This window comes from Anguilla rostrata, chromosome 4 (assembly GCF_018555375.3).
Source record: "Anguilla rostrata isolate EN2019 chromosome 4, ASM1855537v3, whole genome shotgun sequence".
Taxonomy (NCBI): domain Eukaryota; kingdom Metazoa; phylum Chordata; class Actinopteri; order Anguilliformes; family Anguillidae; genus Anguilla; species Anguilla rostrata.
Window position 1 is genome coordinate 61,498,776 of NC_057936.1, and position 16,517 is coordinate 61,515,292.

The 16,517-nt window shown below is 42.4% G+C and overlaps 1 protein-coding gene across 1 annotated transcript in view; it reads right to left on the reverse strand.

Annotated features, from left to right (window-relative positions):
• Positions 1 to 16,517, reverse strand: part of LOC135253906 (cadherin-18-like) — a 203,012-nt gene that overhangs the window by 132,946 nt on the left and 53,549 nt on the right. The gene's annotated exons all lie outside the window — the stretch shown is intronic.

Below are 16,517 nucleotides of genomic sequence, written 5' to 3' on the forward strand. Positions count from 1 at the left end.
TGTCTTCTGGGTTTGCACAGCGTGCCAGAACGTGCGATCGTTGTCTGGGTTTCCTGTATCGAAATTTGTGTGATGCGTTATGCAGCTGTGTATGGGCTGGCCCTACCCTTCCAGGTGAAAATAACCTATTATCAGCGACATATTAAGGAGCACACAGCGATATCTGTGATAAAAAAATAAAAAAATAAAATAAATAAATAAACATGTTTCACCCTCATTATTGTCACATCTGGTGAAGGTGCTGGTGAGCATAAATATCAAATGGCGCCAGGCGCATTGTCGAGAACGTTTAATCGCTCGATAAATAAAAGTGATAAAAACATGGATGTCGTTCTATTCGTTTTGCATTTTTTATCTTTCTGAGATTCGCTAATAGATGGTTTCTTTTACATGCACTCCAGCAAATAGCTTTTTTTAAAATGGCCGGCTTGCTCTCAGGGTAACATTAGCGTTGCCTAAGTGCATTCCAAAATCCCTTCCCTGCAGACAGAGGCGTTTTTTTTATGTATTTGTTATTATCTCAAAGAGAAGCCAGGCTGCCGTTTTTGAACAATGAACAATAAAAAATGGAAAAGACGAAAGTTGGGGAAAATCAGATTTATAGTTCAGGTATACTCATGCCACTCTGAATGATGTTATCAACACGTCCAGGATCAGCAGTTAATTCCAACAGCTACACAAGTTTAATTATCCGGTGAATTAGTCAATTGAGCAATTGATCTGTTTTTAAACCACTTCTAATCTGAAAATAAATAAATAAATAAATAAATAGATCAAGGGGTGGATAAATGGACTAAAGCTTTGACAATCGTATGGCCGGGCCAGAATCTAAACCACTATGCCATTTAGAAAGCCACAGACATGGGCTTGTATTTAATAAACATTTGTCCATGACTTTGAATCATTTTTAACGCAAGTATTGCATTTTTATTTTGGACTCGGTTAGGCATCCTTGGTTTGGTTGCATCTCAACGATTCCCACAGCTACCAAAATGGCGTCCGTGAAGAACGATAAAACCGTTCTTGTTTTTTTTTTTGTTAGCCATGAAATCCAGGACTAACATTCACCGAATCCTACGGCACCACCTAGTCCGGTCGCAGTCCAGACCGAAGCTGAGCCGGTCACGGACGAGCTCTCCGAAATGCCTTATCCCGCACGGAGGCCTCGTCTGCAGCCCAGCCGCCTCCACGCCGCACCGAGCCCACGGCGGCGGAGACGTCCCTCTCATTAATCACCGCAAGGACCCGGCACGCACGGGAGACCGCGTTAAATGGAAACCACGAGCCTCCGCTCTCTCGCACAAGGACGCCACCTTAAACATGTTACCCAGATATATGTGCTCGGGCAGCGGACAACGCTCGTCCAGAAGGCCGTAATGCACAGCAGTGTTGCGTTTTGGATTTGAACCCGCAGGTCCCGCGGAATTAAACGCTGCGAAAACACAGCTCCGAGCTCAAAGCGATGGAAGCGAACCAGAAGGATCCCGACGGAACCACAGCAAAGCCCCGTCCTCCTCTTTAGATCTGTAGGTGTGCTCAGTATTGAATCTTAGCCATGTTAGTGCCAACTGTGGTTGACATATATAAACAATCAAGTAATTGGCTAACCCGAGCATTCACTCAAAATGTTTGTGGCATGCACTTCAGTTAATTTATAATCTGCGCACTTCAGAAGCAGAAGATAGCTATTGTTTTGTGTATGTCTGTGCGTGGAAGGGTGTGTGTGTGTCTGTGTGTGTGTGTGTGTGTGTATGTGTGCGCGAGCAGGCATACTGTGATTTCAGGTGAGTCCATGTGAGAACTGTGGATTGGATGACATACTGCACAGTGAGTGGATATCCACACATTCCCTTCAGTCCTTTCAATCAGGATCTATTCACAAGAATTGCAATATATTGTACTGTAAAGAAAATAAAAGAAAACACCTTCATGGAAAGCATGATGTTTAATCCTTCATTGTGCACTCTTTGGATATACTTTCTAATATTATTATTAATAAGTAGGTTTAGCCGTTTGTGGCATCTTCTGCCTACAGCAAAATAATAAGAACATTTTTTTTTATCCTGAGCATCTCATTTTTCAAATACAGTTTGAATACTAATATAGCTTTCAATGAATAAACACTCGCATGCAGAAATTCAGTGAAAACAAGATACAGTATGCGCTGTACGAAAATACTAAAGAATACTGTTCTTCTGGTGTCTGAAGTAATATAAAAGCTATTTTAACTGATAATAAAGACCGTTGGTATGGTGGTGTTTGAAGGATGTTTTATCTGTTCGGAGATAGTAGTCATTTTCCCTCTCTCCAGCACCGGAGTGGACTCACTGTGTTCCAGACTCCAGTACTAGAAGGCACGCTTGTTCAGCAGATTCTCAACCTTTTTTTTTTTTTGTTTTTTTTTTTTTGTTCAGCGAGGAGCTTGGAAATGATGGTACCGTTAAATTTCTATTTCATTCAGTACTCCAGAAGATCCTGCTTAGACCCCCCCCCCAGCCTCTATATTGCAGCACTACCAGGCCCAGTGTGGTTGCCCTGTGTAGCAGATCCTTAATATGATCTTACGATAGAGAAAGAAAAAAAAAAGGAAACAAAGATAAACGGTCACTAAGAATGAAATAAATACAAAGATAGAATGATAGAAAGGCATACTAAAAAAAAAGAGAAAATAAGAAAGAAAGTTGGCAGAGGGCTGTCCCAGGTGTACAGCTATGGTTTGAAACGTGGGCTTGCGACTAGAAGTTCCCGGGCTTGAGCACCTGTGTGCTGATTTGCCTCAGGACCCATCCAGGTGTGTTAACTGATAGGAATTAAGCTACGCACGTTGCCTGGAATGGGGCTGTCTTTCCTGGAAATGAATTATCATCTGAAATGAGTCGCATAATAGGGCATCAAATTGCTCTGGGTCTCATCCTAAATGGACCGTTCGTATTTACACCGTGCGTTATATTGAAAGGACGTAACGTAGCATGTCCACGGCACAATAGGTAATCATTTAAATCTAACCTCCAAATATACACTGATTCTGGAGTAAAAATGGATTCTCGGAGTGGAGATTATGTGCCTCTCTCTCTCTCTCTCTCTCTCTCTCTCTCTCTCTCTCGATGGAGTACAGGGTAAAGGCCCTCTCTTGGTTTTTTAAATTTATTTATTTATTTTTTTTAAAGCACAACTGATTATTTCATGATTGGAATGTGAAAGGAAAATAATGCCCTGGTAGATTCCATTGGCTGCTCTGGGACTGTGGGATGCAAAGTGCTGGATATGAGATACTCATTTAACATTCACAGAATATGACCCCATTTCAAGCCCAACAGACAGGGATGAGAACCTAAGCTTCCAACGGTGCGTTATATAATGTATGATTAAATGCCTTTTAAATGCAAGTGAATTTGAAATATTACAGATAGACGGTGTACTGTGTACAAACAGCACTGCTCAACAGAGGTACTTCTCTATGTTTTTTTTTTTTTTGTTTGTTTGTTTGTTTGTTGTGTGTGTTTGTGTGTGTGCATGCGCGTGTGTGTATGTTCCACCCAAAGTCCTCAGCTCAGCACACACATAAAAATCACTGCTATCTAAGAAAGGCATAACACCATTACACCATTACATACACACACACACACACACACACACCCACATACACACACACACACACACACACACACTGAACAGAGCCCCTCGATGAGCCGGAAGGTGCTAGAAATCCTAATTGCAGTTTCCTGGTCTCAGCGGTGCTTGGCCTGAAAGTGGGGAAGATGAACCCTTTTAAAGCTGAACTCTGTCCCTCAGGCTTTGCAGTTACACCCCGTCTATCTGCTCCTCCACAGCTCCTCTCAGCCGAAACACCCCCCCCCCCCAACCCCGACCCCCAACCCCCCACCACCCACGAGGCCCTGGATTAAATCGATGTCTGCCCTTAACTTTAAGTTGCACAACCTCCGATGACCCGGCAATTCATTTGTGTCCACTGTAGGGTTCTTAAATTTAAAAAAAGAATTTATTTAATTATCGCAATTTCACATGTGCACTTAACATTTTCCACTTGTGAATGAAAATTTCCATGTGCGGAAATAAAACAGGTCACACTGAGACATTTGCATTTTCATATCTTCACATGTGACTACAATTTTCATAAGTGCAAACAAAACATGAGGTTTAAAAAACATGATTTTTCCGTAATGGGTCTCTAGTCTTAGTCTCAAGAGCCATATGTTCTACTATGCGGAGACCTACACTACAAGGGACATTCAATAAAATTAGAAATAACAATTTATTCTGCCAAGTGAAATGTCATTTCTTTTAAAATAACACTGTTTGACAATTTTATTTTGCGAAGCTCACCGAAAACATACTGCGAATCACTAAATAAATAAATGAGAACAAAAAAGCAAGAAAAAATAAGCATTAACTCAGAATTATACTAATATTGAGTTAAAGCTGAAGACAAATGCTAGTTAACTACGAGGTGATGTCACTGCCTGGAAGATTCCATTAGCTCTCTGGAGCAGGGGCCGTGGTTTTCGAGCCAGGCAGCTCAATCGGAGCTTGGTTTGTGCCACTGGTGACAAACGGACGCAAAATTAAAAAAAAAAAAAAAAACGTGCCTGAAAAACGAAACGTGTAATTAGCACAATCGATTCCGTGAAATGGCAACTGAGAGGAGGAAATGGACTGCGACACAATATGCCATTTCGCGCTTTGGAAGTGCTGTCAGCACATTTGCTGTGTTTATTCCTAATCTGAATGATTCTGTTTTTTTTTTTTTTTTTTCAGGCTTCCTGTTTCTTATCCTGGAGGAAGTGCAAATTTCAGTTTGAAAACAAAAGTGGCTGACTGCAGTATTTCCAGCACTGACCTAAAGCCAACCGACTGTGACCCAAGAAGCTATGATGGATTCTATGGTCTGGTGTCGGCTAAGGGACTGTTCTAGAGAGGGGGAGGGCTCTATGGTCTGGTAACTGTTAAGGGACTGTTCTAGAACAGAGATGGTCTCTATGGTCTGGTAACTGTTAAGGGACTGTTCTAGAACAGGGATGGGCTCTATGGTCTGATAACTGTTAAGGGACTGTTCTCGAACAGAGATGGTCTCTATGGTCTGGTATCTGCTAAGTGACTGTTGTAGTGCAGGGATGGGCTCTATGGTCTGGTAACTGCTAAGGCTCTGTTTTAGTGCAGGGATGGGCCCCTCAGTATTGAATCTTAGCCATGTTAGTGCCAACTGTGGTTGACATATATAAACAATCAATTGGCTAACCCAAGCTTTCACTCAAAATGTTTGTGGCATGCACTTCAGTTAATTTATAATCTGGTGCAATCTACTATATCACTGAAGATTTCCGTGCAATAAAACCAGCTCACTGGTTGGAAACAGAAGTAGATTATTTATCAACATATTTATTTTTCCATCTCAATAAAATGCCTCCCCAGTGTTTTTCCAAACACACATTTATTCACAATGAAACATAATAATATGCATCCATGTATAGCCTTTTCTGCTCACAAAGTAGAGTGGAAAATCAAGTTGTGTTTTCAATTGTGAATCTTCAAGCACAATATCCACAACTCAAACTCAATGCTTTAATTTAGAAGAACATTTGCTATGATAAGAAATACTTGGTAGCAAAACAGCAATCTTTCCTGAGAGTAATCTTCCAAGAAGTTTTCAAAAATTATTTTAGCTTAAAAACCCCAGTTGAAACCCATTCCGTTAAGACACGTTGGCTTTGTTTTAATGTAGTGCAAAATAAAAAGCAGTCCTTTGTCTGGCCCATAGTTGTAAAAATGTAACCCGCGTTAACCCGTACAAACAAGCAGTACAGGAACTAGACACAAGAAAGAAACGGGTACTGGCTCAATCCCCAAATGACCCAATGTACCCTTAAGCAGAACCCAGCTATTAAAACATATATCTGTGCTAAACGTAGGCATTCCCTTGTGTTCGGCAGTTGGTAGTTTTCCATTAGGAGGCCAGAATATGATTCCGTACCGAGAACGAGTGGAACAGTTGTTATGGCTCTATTTGCAATGTGTTATTCGATAGCCTGATGCTCTCTCAGGAATTACAAAGCCACATTTCGCCTGGAGTCTTTCATGGCGGGTCGAACTATTTACACAACCCCCCCATCTGTGTCACCTGGAATTACGCAATGTTTAAGCCTAAGCAGCTATGGCACAGTGTTATCCAAGGAATAGAATGGAGGAGTCGGTTGTTCCATTTCATATAACAACTAAATGGCCCTTTCATAAGCACTACTTTAGACAACCATTAATGCTTATTAAGAAGAATTGTTAATAGGCATCTGGCATGTGTCGCTTGGTATATCATGGCTATGTCACTTGCTGCGTCATAACCCATCGTATGCCTAATTTTAGTGGTTGACATAAGCACATGTGAATGTCCATGCTGCATCATGAAGGAGCTATGTAATATGGATTACTGAAGTTCTCAGAAAGGACCATTAGAAAATGTTACCGAACAATTCAATGAAAGCTGTAAGGAACAACTGGAATAATGTATACCTTTCACACGCGCACACACACACACACACACACACATCTTATTGAACTCCTTCTCTGTAATAGTCTTTATTGATTGCAGCTGCAGGTCCAGTGGAGTGATGCATGATGGGTAATTGCAGCACCCAATCACCTACAGTTGGCAGAGTGTCCCCTGACTCATAACTTGTTAGAGACTACCCTGGCCAATCAGCAGCTGATGGGCAGATGACATGACCCAGGTGCACCTTGGGTAAGTGAGTAAGTGTTTAGCTCCTACTCATCAACTCAGTCACTTACATGAGCCAATGAAAAAGTTGTTTCTTCACAACAGAGAACTGGTTGTGAACTGTTTTGAACTGTTTCAGTGGCTAGCCAATAGCACATGGTAGCTCCATCTATTTATGTTACCAGGAAGTCTTGGTTCTATCACAGTCATGCTTATAGGCTGCAATCTCTTATTTTAGGGTCTGGTTTACTAAGACCATTAGCACATGCAAAACCTTTTACCACACACAAAAACCAGTAAGTGATTAGTCACGGTATTTGTTTTGCACCAATCACTGGCTGTGTTATTAGTTTTGTGTACGCAAGTTTTGCACAAGCTAAAGGTCTCAGTAAATCAGGCCCCTGGTGTATAATAATCTAGCCTGTATGCACACAGTAATCTCTCCTTCCTGTTTAATAACCTTAATCGTGTACAGTAATAATGCATGGTAATAAATGAATGCCCATTGTGAGCAGGGTTAATTAAATTCACAGTGTGATCAAATTAGAGGTAAGTGTCATTAAGGGGGAAGCCTACACACCACCGACAGCAAAAGTTTGCGAAAATTTTGCATTGTACATCTTTCAGCAGGTGAGAATTTATGATTGTGTGCTTATTGCTGTAGCTGTGGTGAAAGTCACATTTGTAACATCAGCATTTTGCAAGATGGTACCATTTTCCTGAATCCTAAAAAGTGCCAAAATGTACTGCTGAGTAATCATTTTTATACATCTCGTATTTCCTCTTTTGTATCAGACTTAGAGTAGACTGGACTTACAGTTATGAGAGAAATCTTTAGTTCATCATGGTTTCTATCTCTATAACACGCACACACACACACACACAGCGCAGACACACACACACACACACAGTGCAGACAGACACACACAGACACACACACACACAGTCGGTAGGTAGACTGGGCTCAGGGGAGGGCAGGGGCAGCTTGTTTTCATGTAGCACAGGCTGCTGCTGTGACCTGAGAACCACTGTGCAGATGTAGCACTGCAGCACTACTGTTACTGAGAGAGAGAGAGAGAGAGAGAGAGAGACAGACAAAGAGCAAGAGAGAGAGAGGGAGGGAGGCACATATTCTCTACCACAAGGAAGAGCGAAAAAATAGTCAATGTTTTTAAGGATATTTATTTTCATGGGCAAGTGTAGCGGACAGGAAGGACTAGGTTCTACCCCGCTGTGCTCTCCCATAATCCCAAAATACACCCATCTCTGTTACCCCCACCTAAACTCTGTGCCCTCTCACATATCAGCATACACCTCTTAGCTCCACCTCAACTCTGCCACCGCAAAACCTTTACAGAACATTGGGTACGATCCCTTTCAGACTGGTTGTGCGATAACGTTTTGCTGAGAACGTTCCCCAATCAGCCTTGGACTGTTTTATCGTTCAAAGCAAGTGCTGTCAAAGCCTCTTTAAAACCAGGCACACTGCATACATACTTTATAATGACGATGATGCCTAGTGTCCCCTTGTAGTTGTCACTTAATCATGACAAGCACTGTGGAGCACAAGTTTCAAGTGCACTTTAAGAATTTTCTGAGTGAGAAATTCTTAAGAATTACATTTTTTTTTAATTTTTATAAATACATTGCAGGGCATTGATGACATTCCTGCTAAGATAAAATACTGAGAAAACCATTCTGCAAATTCAGGTTCTTTTCCTATACCTTTAACAAAGCGGAGTAAAGTACAATGGCCTTCCTGCAGTATTCTTTCAAACCCTGCGAGGTGAATTTACCCTTCTGTAGCGAACTCTCATTGGTTCGCCGCCGTCTCCGATCCCCATTATGCTGATAGAATGTCGCCACTCTGCAATTGATTTTGAGTCGGATAAAATACAGGAACCATCAGCCTCTACTCCAATGTCCTGTGTGCATTTCTCCAAGATGCGCGTTCTTACGGTATCTGCCTGTTTGTGTCTAGCCGTGAGCCTTTTTTTTTACAAGGATGTTTACATATTAAACATCTATCCAGCTAAAAAAAAGTGCCTTCTGTGTTGAGTACCATTGGTATGAAAGTACTTTAAAATCTACACAGGCATTCACAACAATAATGTACTATTTTCAAGTTCACGTTCTATCATGTTACGGTGCACACCGGCTATTGGTTTAGAAATTATCATTATATTCCTCACTGGTGCGCTAATATATCCAAAGGACACCCCTCCGAGAGAGTTGGGTAAAGTGCACTGCGTTGCCAGAACAGGCCGTCGCTAAGGTGCGAGCGCACTTTGCAGTTATCTGTCTCATTATTTATTCATTATTTCTGATGGCCTTGGCAGAGAGCAGCATTACACAATATCAACGTCTGGGGAAATAAAAAAAAACATATAAAAAAAGCGTAGAGGGGACGGACTCTGGGGGAGAGGCTGGATCACACAGCTGTGTTGTTTTAAGGGAAGGAAGGTCAGGACTTACATGGCTGAGATGCATCTGTGCTTTGGGTTGGAGTTGGGGGGGGGTGATGAGGGGTGGGGTGGGGTGGTTGGTTCTCTGTCTTTGTACTTCAGATGATGTCAATTTGGCATCATGCGCAACATAAAAGATATGTGAGGTAGAGAGAGAGATAGAGAGAGAGAAAGGGAGAGAGGGAGAGGGAGGGAGGGAGGGATAGAGAGAGGATAAATCCTGCTTATTGAATAAAATATCAATGCGCAGTTTATTCTTATGATCCGTCAACAGAAGCAGGCTTTTTTGCAGATATGCTGAGTACTCATAAGCTCACGGTGGGTAAGTAGGGTATTTGCTCAATTGGCTGTGAATTATTATTATATTTATCCCTTTTTATGTCTGTGGCGTAAACTTTTGCTTCACTTCTGCTTCAATTTCACAACATCAAAGAGAAACAAGAGCGGTGTCAAAGAAAGGCTCACACACACACGCGCACACGCACACACACACACACAGACATGCACACGCACACAGGCACAGATACACACGCACATGCACACACACACACGCACACACACACGCGCACACATACGCACACACACACACAGACATGATTAATTAAATGCTCTGGAACTGCTCAATGTAGTCTTGAGGATCATAAGTGCTTTTCATGCTCTTGTGAGAGAAAAGGCTGTGTGTGAAGTCTCAAGCCAGTATTCATAATTTCAATGGAACACTCCGTCTTTGCAATGATACACTGGCCAAATGTGCATCTATCATAAATCCATTTTATTCACCCCGGCCAGAATGCGGGGATATTGAAGTTTGCAAGGACACTCTGATCTGGTCCAAAACTTTCAAAATAATATACTTTGAACTGAAAGCCACATTTCAGGTTACGGTAGCTTTGGATTAGTCTCCAAGCACATGACATGTGTCTCATTGCTACTGACGGCTGCATTGTGTAATTTCCCTTCTGGATGGGGATTGTTCTGTGAACAGTACCTTTGCAAACAGTACTAAATGTCTAGCTACAGAACATGTACCTTAAAAAGGTAATGCATAGCAAATGCATCAAGTACTTTATTTCCCAAGTAATCTAACATAAAAAGTAATACATTTTCAATATTGAGGGAATACTTATAACTGCAATAGAGTGGAAGGATTAATTTGGAACTGTTAGAGTGTAGAGCCTCACAATTCAGTTCTACACACACACACACCTACACGCACACACACACACAAACCCTCTCATACAGATACTCACACAGACACACACCTCTTTGAGTTGGGCTCATCCATCAGATGGGCCTGTCAGTCTGATGAAACCTCTAATGGACCCAATTTTGCGATGACCCTGGCCCTAAAAGAGCACAGCCTGCCCGTTCCATTCATTTCCCCAGGGCCAGAGCCCCCCCCCGAAAACAAGAGGGACCGGCGGATGAGCCCTTACACAATTAAAATCTACTGCCAGATAGTGGAAATATATACTCGAACACATTCAATAATGTATACCTACGTATGGAGGCCCTCCAAATATATTTAAAATTCATGCCAGTATATTGCCCTTTTTAACTGGTGGTTCAAATGGCGAGTTATATTCAGACAACGACACCAAAATGACAATACTTTGTACATTTTCCGATGCATTTATACATTCGACTAATTTTGCAATACAAATGGCAACACATTTCGCATTCCAACAAATCGTTTATTCAAAAATAAGTTAATATTGTCTCGTTCATTATCATTTTTAAATTATTATGATTTGATAAATCATTAGATTAACAGAAGACCCTTTTATTAAGGAAAAAATATGAGGGAAAATATAACGTTATATATATATATATATATATATATATATATATATAGTGCGTAAGGAAAAACACAAAAGCAAAAACATTTTCTTTTTTCCTGTCCGCACTGTCCATCATGTATCATTCAGCAGTGAACTTAAAAGCTGGCTTTGTCACGCAGATCCGGTGGTCCGGATTCAAGCCATTTTAACCCGGCTAAAAACTTTATACAAGGTGGCAGCTTTGGAATGCAGATACCTTTCCCGTGTGTGGCACAATGGCTTTAGTTCATATTTAATGCATTTCTTTCAGAAGAGAAAGCGTGCTCATATGTTTAATGCAGAAGACTGAGCCGTGTTCTAAGCCCACAAGTATAGACCTCTAACTCAACTGTGCCACATCCATTAAGAAATAGAGCAAATATATATTTTTAAAAATACATTGTGTACTCCTTTCTGAAGACCCCACCTCCCCCCCAACACCACCACCACCACCACCACCACAAACCCCCCATAATGCAGTTTTCCGTGCTGTCTGGTTACAAATAACCCTTAGCTGATGACCCTTGACCATTGATGGAGGCTAGCCCCAGGCTGGCTGTGTAATGCTGTTGGAGCCTGTCACCCCCAAACTCGAGCCGGTGCATCTATGAATGCCAGCCCCTCCGCCCCCAAAGTACCCTTAGATGAGATGGTATGGTGTGTGTGCATATGAGTGTGTGTGTGTCTGTGTGTGAGTTTGCCTCATTAATGCTGCTCCAGGGGAAATCAATCAAACAGGATTGGCTGGGGGAGACAAACAAATATGCAAATGTGAATGATTTCAGGTAAACACAAAAAGGACAGGCGCTGTTGACCGAGATGACATCAGCTGCTCCTGCTGTGCCCTCTAACTCTGTCTGAGCAACAGTGAGCGAGAGAGCGCATGAGGGCGTGTATGAGCTCATAAGAAGGAGTGAGAGTAACGATGTGTAACACTGTGTGTGTGAGTTGCTTAAGAGTGAGAGACACTTCTGTTTCTAGGGTTACTTCCTCAAGTCATGCCTTGAGGAAGTAAGCCTAGAACCCTAAAACCCTAAAAAAAAAAACCTTGGAATAATAACACACACTTGAGCGCTCATCCGTATTCATATGCACTGAAAGAAAAGAATACAGCTCACCTCACATTCATAGGCAGTGTTGAGAATGACTGCATCGAAACTGCACTGCGGTGAACAGAGGTCTAGCCTGTAGCACCGCCTGGAGCATCCTTTAGCTACCGTGAGCTTCTGACAGAGCGTCAGTGGTGCCATTATTGCATCAGCCAGGTTCACCGGTCATGTGACCTCTGAGACTGCCAGTTTCACCAAGTGCCTGTGCATTAACAGCAATCATAAAAAAAGGTCATGTGACCCCCACGTCATTCAGAATGCTTACAAGGAAGTGCCCATGGCAAGGTTCAACTTTGACCTTTGAATGCATCACTTATTCTTTTTTTACGACCAACTATTTTTTTTATTAGTAACACCTCACTTATTCTGACTTTTTATTTTGGACTAGCAAGTGGATGACTGTTATACATTGGTGGTGGTTTTCCTTCACTGTAAAGCACTTTGAAATCATGCGATACATAAAAACAAAATCAGAGTTTGGGGCAGTCAGAAAGACTGTTTAAAAAAAATAAATAATCTTAAACGTTTAAATTTATTGATACGTATCCATCAGGATGTGAAGGCAATTTAACCAAACACTAACACAACTGTTCTAAAAATAAATGTACGTACTGCCCCTTTAGTTTGTGAATGAATTTATGACTAGCAAGGAGCTGCTTGCCAGGGCTGTGAGCAGGAGCAGCAGTTTTAGCAGTGGTCCAGGATTAACGCGGTGTCAGGCACAGGGCTCTCTGGGCAGCGGGCGCAATGACAAGCACAAGATGGGCTGAGTGACCTGCTCTCATCATTAAAACCCATTCGCTTTCAGACGCCGTGCAGTGTAATCGCAGTCTAATGAGAGTTAATCACAGGCCTCCAACACAACGCCGCATTCATTTCCCCTTTAAAAAAAAACGTGAAGAAGAAAAAAAAAGATGAGAAGAAAAAAACGACAGCCCATTTTTCTCTTTTCCAATAAAGCGAAAGCATAAATGACTAAGGTCCTCCATCTGGTGGGGGGTTGTGGGCGGGGGCCTTAAACAGTTGTTAGAGCTGCTTTCCACCTGACGGAACAGAAGCAGCACGCGGGCAGTCACGCGTTGCCGTGGCGATACGGGCCCTTAAATGGTCGTCATATTTCATCAGAATGCGCTCTGCCTCCCATCGCCTATTCGGGGGAGGGCATAGTCACCCAAACCCCCCCCCCCACCTTTGTCATTCGGCTGTCACCTGTCCCGCCCGGGTAAGAGGCAGGAGGTGCTATGTGCTCCCCCGAGCGATCGCTAGCAATAAACATAATGGCTCCAATTAGACTTGTCGGAGAGCAGAGGACGGGTCACTGTGTTCCCCCGCTACGGCAGAAGACGCCCTTGTCCCGGGCAGATGAGGGTGTTACTCACCCACGCCGAACAGGCCGCGCGGTCCCTACCGCCCCGGCGGCGTGGAGCCTGGCTCGGGATCTCAGCGGCGCGGCGGACCCGCCGCCATCTGGACCTGGTTTTGCACGGGTGGGCCGCTTTTTTTTTTTTTTTTTTTAATTTTTAATGCGTTTTTAAAAATCATCTGAAACTTCATTTCCCTCTGCACTCAATGAGGTGATTTTGACCTGGTTTGCCCTTCTAACTCTGCGGCAGCGCGCAGCGGAGGCACGCTGGATGGCACTGTTTGAAGGGCACAAGTGTGCCGTCAAGACTAAATTCTCAAAACCTGTAAATGTGTGTGAAATATTCATGGTAAACACATTATGTCCATAAAGGTGTATAAATAAATAATGCCGTTTGATTATAATCTACTTTACGCAAGATTACGCAAGGTTTACTGTTTCTATATATCGAGAACCTATAACATTCAACAAGGGCTTCCAAGGAAAGATTGCTTTTCACTTTGAAGATTCACTTCTGCCAAATGTCTTTGGATCCCCAAAACTAGATTTCCTCTCCCCTCCAGATGCGTAGATTCTGTCTGGATTCGGTCTCGTGCTCCCTGGGATCCTCGTCAGCGCCTGGGTGTAAACTTTTCCCCGCCGGCGGTCCCGCTTCACGGGTCACGGAAGACCTGCGATGTCAATCCACGGTGTCTCTTACACACCCGCAGGGCGAACACCTTCTGCACCCAATCAGCCCGAAATAAACCCACTCAGCTCAACCCCGTGCTCGTGTTAGTGGTTAGAAAAGAGCTGGGAAGCTCACCGGATTAAGGGCTGTAAGATCTTCTCTCTCTCTCTCTCTCTCTCTCTCTCTCTCTCTCCCCCAACCGTTCTTTATCTATTTCTCTCTCTCTCTCTCTCTCTCTCTCTCTCTCTCTCCCAACCGTTCTTTCTCTCTCTCTCTCTCTCTCTCTCTCTCTCTCTCAAACTGAGGTGATGGGGTATTTGAGAGCTCCTTTATTCGGTTTTCATATACCAAAGCACATAAATTGATGTTTTTATTACTATTTTTTTCTATTTATTTTTTTTTATGAATGTGAGCTCAAGGTAGCCTAAGAGCTATTTTTTTTGGCAGGGATTATCTGCTTTTGTGACATCACCCCGCCCAACAGGCCTGATCGCTACAGCATTGTTTTGTGTGCCGCTATGCAATAAATGGTATCTCCTGAAATGCATCGATCTGTTGCTTTAGTCTGTTAACCATCACATGACCATATAGCAACATGGAGCTGGTAGCCATTTACACTAAGGTCTCAAGAATTAACCAATGTAGTTGTTAACATGAATTAATGATGTACAAATACATTAATTAAGCATGAAATTTAGTTAGCAGTTAACAAATACATTAACTAATGTATTAGATACATGACTGTTCATGCATTAGCAAAACATAGGATAAACTTATAATTAGTTAACCATTAACATATACATGGGCTGTTTGTTGCTGCCGGAGACTGTTTACTGACTGGCCAAAAAACGCAGACAGCGAAGAGAGATTCCACAATGTCCCATTGGTTAAGCTTTTCATTTTTTTTTTCTCTCAGATGGACCAATCAGGCCCCCCCCAGCATGAAGACAGCCTTTCTACTTTACCTCCAGCCAAAGATCACGAATGTCACACGCACAAGGGTAGGGTGGGTTTGCTGGAATTCAAGACTTCACCTCACAAAATGGCCGTTTCCACTTCTTCATTAATTGTGTGCCTCCCCCCCACCCCCCCTTCGCCGGCAAATATTTCTGTCTGACGGTGCTGAGTCCTCAAGGCCTTGTATTTCCCTGTTAATTTACAGAATCAATGCCTTTAATCAATTATTCAAAAGGCCACGCACAAAGGCATCTTGTGGGGAGTGCTCGCTTGAATACAAGTGCAATTTTAGCTGCCACGGGTGACTGACACATCCCACTGAGTGCCAAAGGATGAAGTTACCAAAGTACTTTGTAGCCAGGCATTCATTTTTTATTTTTTTGTTTTTATTTTGTCTGAGCACCCTATGAATTTGCAGAGCTGCCACTCTTTTCCAGCTAAGTCACTGGAAACTAATGGCTCACCCCAGACCCGGGTCAAATATGAATTTGTTTTGGATTCAAATACATTTCTACGCTTTACTGATCTCGTCTGGTGTATTGGAACCAATGGAATACTCTCAAAAAGTGCAAACCCCGCCTTCTGGTCATATTGGCAGGCTGAATTACACCAGGCAACAGAGCGCAGAAAAGTATTTTCGTCCAAAACAAATATGTATTTGACCCAGGTCTGACACTGTATCTCCTTTGAGTTGCGAGAGCTCAAGGAACACTTTTTATCGTTTCGGTATTCCTTCACAGTGCCCACATATTCTTAGCGGAAATAAGGTTTTTTGTTTTGTTTTGTTTAAATTATTTGTTTCCTGCATTTCGAAAAGGCCGCGACCTTCCTGCCCGCTTTATTTTGGGAGTGCGAGCTCGGGATGAGCAAGCTGCCAAAATATTGACCCGGGCGGCGGGAGATTTGTGTTTTGTGTCTGTCCATTAAGGCCTGTACTGTGTTAAATTTTAATGCCCGCGTGCTCTTTGGGGCATGCTTTGGCCTGGTTTGAACGAGCAAGCCTCCCTTGAGCAGGGCACACGATTCAGGGTTATGCACTGCATCCGTCATTCTGAGTGGAAGCTATAAAATAAGACAAATAACGAAATAAATACTGCTCATCTCAAACAAAAAGAAAAAAAAGAAAAAGTTTTATCTAGATAGAACAGGAGGGCTCTGAAGGTTTATTATGTTATTTTAGACCCGCTTAATATCCAAATTAATAAGTAATTCTCAAAGTCCTTAAGCAACAGCAGCTCTAATTACTTGAAAATCATTGAAATTGATATAAAACTGCTTCAAATAAAATGCACTGGATCCCTAGGAAACACAAGAGTAGTTAAAGCTAATTAAATAAATTGAAATTTCAGAAAGGATAATCTATCCGTGCCTCCATTCAGAGTGTCCATACTTTTTATCTCAAAGTA